Here is a 4,780-nt window from a genome sequence, read left to right on the forward strand (position 1 = left end):
CTTGGGTGAGGGCTAAAGTTCCAGATATTTTTATCCCCGGGAAAACATATTTGTGAAAGAATCTGTTTCCTACTGAAATGGACTGTTAAATATAGTACAGTTAACCCTTCCACTTTGCAGGGGTTAGGGGTGCAGTGCCTGGAAATCGTGGAAATCGTACAACCTGGAAATCGTGTACCATTTTTTGGCCCTCTTCAGAAGTCTGAATTTTTTTCTTTTCTTTTAATTTTAACAAAGAAATTGTGTATCTTTATGGTATTAAAGCTGAAATATGTTGATATGATATAGTACTATACATATATTTAATGCATTTCTGAGATCCTGAAGTATTTTGCGTTGTCTGATGGTCTTTGAGTGTCATCAATGGCTTCTACAAAACTCCCAAAAAATTCCCATTCAATTTCTTATGCCAACCTGAGATATATCAAAACCATGATAGGGAAAGTTGCAATGTGGAAGGGATAACTGTATTGACACAGGGCAATAGTAAAGAAAAAAAGTATGAAGATATACCATTTACTATTTACAATTTCATAAACAATTCCTCCACAAAATACAAACCTTAATCTTTTGTTAAAGAAATGAAATATAGAACACCTAGCAACAATAATTGTAAAGGAACCTATTTTATATTTGTTTCTTATTTTTCATTCTTGAGGTTAGAAGATTAAAGGTGTAATTCAAATGCCATGTTAGCACTTTTGATGACAAATGATAGTACAGTGTTATATACAGTTACACTTTTCTAACACTATTGATTACTTAGAAGGTATAAAATAAACTCTTCGAATTTTGCAACAAATCCCTATCTTGACATGCTCAAAGAGAAAGCTTGGGGTGTGACTGCATCCTAGATTGTATATTTTACTCGTAAGTTGCCTCAAGCAGGCACTTGCAAAGGTAACACAGAAATGTTCTAAATATGTACATTTTTATCCCACACTTCCTTGAAAGAGCTCCGAGCAGCATACTTTGTATTTTATCCTCACAGCAGCTGAAGTCAGGCTGAGTGTTTTTCCACACAACCAGAATAAAATGTTTTGAGGCAGGAAATAAAATGTTTCCTCAGTTGAGTTCTGTAATGTGTGGGGAAAACATGGGCATCTGGAGGCAGTTTCCCCACAGTGAGCACACTCCTGGCCCGGAGATGGCATCCCGCTCAGCCATGTTGAACCACAAGACGCCCTTGTGGCCACCCGTCTCCCCTAGGCGAATGTGTATTCTGGACCAACCCGTGACTCTTAGTTACCCCTGGCTCACTGTGGCTACATGCAACTCACCGGCATCGATGTTGCAACCTTGAAGACCCTGCTCTTTCATTGTCTTGCTTCTCCGCTAATCCCTTAAATAAACGAGTGTCAGGAGCGCCGATACAGATACACACACAGAGTCTCACAGAGCCACTCTGCGGAGCTCTCTCTCACTGAACCTGCATTATGTCTCCTCATCTCGCAACAGTAATGCTTTTAGCTCAAAATGTTTTAATTCCAGTCTGATTTTAGCGATTCTTTTGTTGAAACATTTTCAAAATGTTTCGGCTTGCTTCTCCCACACCTCTCTGCAGTCCCCAGACTTCCTCCTTGACGCAATTTTTTGAGCTTGCTCTCTCAACACAGCTGTTTATTTTTATCATTTTTTTATTTTTGGGAGTGATATCTTTGAAGTTTTGAGTACACAAACTGTGAGAAATTGCAGCATAAGGCTTTGAAGCATCAAAACATCAGATCCATGGAGAATTTTTTTAAAACAAGCACAAAATGGAGGCCAGCAATCATTTCGAGGAAGTGAATGCAAACAAACTTGGGGGTGGGGGGTGGGGAGATTGGAAATGTTTTCATTGGCTTGTACAGAAAAAGCCTGTGTGTGACTGACCCAAAATGAACAAACGAACATTATGGAAAAGTAGGGATTTGGACCAGGGTTCCCCAAATCCTATAACAATGCTCAAACCATTATCCCACACTGTGGCGATATGCCCATTGTTATACTGTGCTCACCTAAGTCATATTATTGAGAATTTATTTCAAGATGTGAAGTGGTATCAAGAACATCCATGTGGCTACTTCGCTAGATTTACAAATCAAACCAGTCCATTGAGCACAGTAGCCCATTGTTTTAGTAATAGCAATTTTTTTAAAAAGGAAAGCATATACAAATATGTTATACAACCTTATGCATGAACATCAATACTACCAGAACATGCTTCACTGGCAGAGAACACAACTAGGTTGGGTCTTCACAGGAATGGCAAGAAGGAAGCAGACTGATACCTGACATATCTAGCTGTGTCCCTGCTATGTTGGAGAACATACAAATAAGCTCAGTTTCTTGGTATGGCATTTCACTGAGTTTCTCCCACTCTGAAGTGCTTTGAATTCTAGTGGCCAAGTAGGCTTTCAGTACTGGGCAGGGAAGCAGTCTGCTTTCAATACCCAAGTCAAAAGGTCAGTTGTACCACCTTCTTCAAATAGGCTGTTCCTTGCATGAACTGGCTACATCTGCTTCAGATGGTAACCACATGTTGTGAGCAAAAGCTTAAACAAAATTTTATTCCTAATGATTTAATCTTCTTCAGTTCTAGGCATACTGCTTTAAGCAACAGTTTCTCTTCTGCATTCTGGTTGTCAGTCCAAACTACATCCCTGTTTCTCAGGCATTCATACAGCGACCCCCAAGAATGAACTACTGAATTCTGGCCAGTTTAACTACACCTTATATTTTGCTCCCAGATGACTTACATAAGGGATCTTCAAAGAACAGACAATCTCCAGTGTTAACTGCCATTTAGCAAGCTTTCTCATCTCCTTTTTAATCTCAGCTGTAACCTAAACTTTTATATTTCATTAGGTATGTTCTGCTGAGGTTCTGGGGCGAGGTTCTTGGATGCCGACATTCCCAGATTCCCAGCTAACATGGCTTAGCACCCCATCAACGTTGCATTGATATGAACCTGGTCCCACAGCAGCTGCACCAACACAGGGGCCAGAAATGGGTAGCAATAGAGTATGATGCACATCCTCAGCTTACAAATTCCTCATGGTGCCAGCATAGTGACAGACAGCAAAAAAGGGGTAGATATAAAACCTTTTAAAATCCATTTTCTTTAACTGACATACAATCTACACAAAAGGAACCAACACAGATGAAGTAGCCAAGCACCGGAATAGAGACTGGGAAAATCCACCCCACACAGAATAACTAGCTAGCTTGAATAGGTATTTTGCATCCTTTCACTCCTTGGACCAGTTCTTAACTTTTGGCAGTTGTGTCAAAAGCTGGCCAATGCTATGTACCACTTTAGGGTTTGCAGATGGGGACATTAGAATCTATCCATCTTCCTCTCCCTATAGTGCTGGATCCAGAATGTTTGTTGTTCCTGAAATATCTTTCCCTACAATGTATGAGCACAACTGGAGTTTATGACTTTTTCACATAGCTAGGCATGCTCTCTTTGAGGCAAGCGACCCCTAATCCACAACAGTATTTAACCCCTAATAATTTGGAAAAAGTATATGGGCCTCACATGGAACACCTGATTCCACAGAGGCAGATTTAGTTCATTTTCCAGGATTGTTCTGTCAATTTTGTGAGACTATAATCACCTTCTCTTTTTTTCAAATTGTGTAACAGCTGTCAAGTAATCTAAAAACCATATAATTATGGTCTATGCAAGTTAGAGATTCAGAACTGATTCACGCTATTACTGTAAGCAAAAGCAAGCAGAAATCCAACCAATAGTTTACTAAATTTTGGATACAGTCAACAAAACAGATGTTCTATTGTAGATGTATGAGATAGTCAAACTTGGAACTGATTTGGTGAAACATGGTCAATATTAATGTTTCTCAGTTACAGATTTTCAGTTTGGGTTTTCCAATTTATATTCTAAAACATGTTGAGTTCTATTCTTGGTGACTTGCTTTTATCTTCATAATAAATAGCAAAAGCACCTCTAACTCAGAACCTGGATTTACATTGGCTTCAAATTAAAGTCAGTTTAGGCCCACTTAATTTAGTTTAATAGCCCCATTAAAATAAATTAAGCTCATGCCACAAGGGGAACATAGAATGATTAGTTATCTAAGTCAATCATATGGCAGCTAGCATTCTGATATTTTAGTGCACCATTTAGAAAGATCAATGTGAATTATACACAGGGAGCTCTGATTTGGGGCTCTCGTATGTCACAGCAGATGATCTCCTGAAGGCAAGGAGCTTCCTTGTTAATTCAACAATAGGGAAAGCTGCTTGCACTTTTTTTAAAAAAAAATACCTTTCTTAAATTAGACTAACAGCTCTAGGAAATCACTTCTCCAGGAATACACATCCATCACCCACCTGTTAAGAAGCATGGCTGCTCTGGCACTTTCATGCCAACATATCAAAAGAAGCATCAGGCTGCATATTGTCCTACCTTTCCTACTTGTGGCCTCAATCAGCTCCAAGTTAATCCTCTTTAGGCTGCCCAATCAGTCTAGCTTTCTACTAAGGGTTCCAGATCAACCCCTAGGACGGCGAAGCAAGCGGTAAGTGCAAGAGAAAACTGCCACTGGACACTCACTGTTCCAGATGGAGGGGACTGTTATAAAGCATAAACCTTGGCATGCCGTCAGTGATCTGATCACATTCTTTTCCTCTTCCAAGTGCAATAGGACAGTTGTAACCTCCTGAGACACATTTTTTAAAAATTCTCATCTAGTTACACCTGAGAAATTCCTAATACACTTACCAACCACCATTCACTTCCATTTTCTAAGAAGAAACATTGCCACAAAGTTGG

Source organism: Sphaerodactylus townsendi, linkage group LG09 (genome assembly GCF_021028975.2).
Source record: "Sphaerodactylus townsendi isolate TG3544 linkage group LG09, MPM_Stown_v2.3, whole genome shotgun sequence".
Classification (NCBI taxonomy): domain Eukaryota; kingdom Metazoa; phylum Chordata; class Lepidosauria; order Squamata; family Sphaerodactylidae; genus Sphaerodactylus; species Sphaerodactylus townsendi.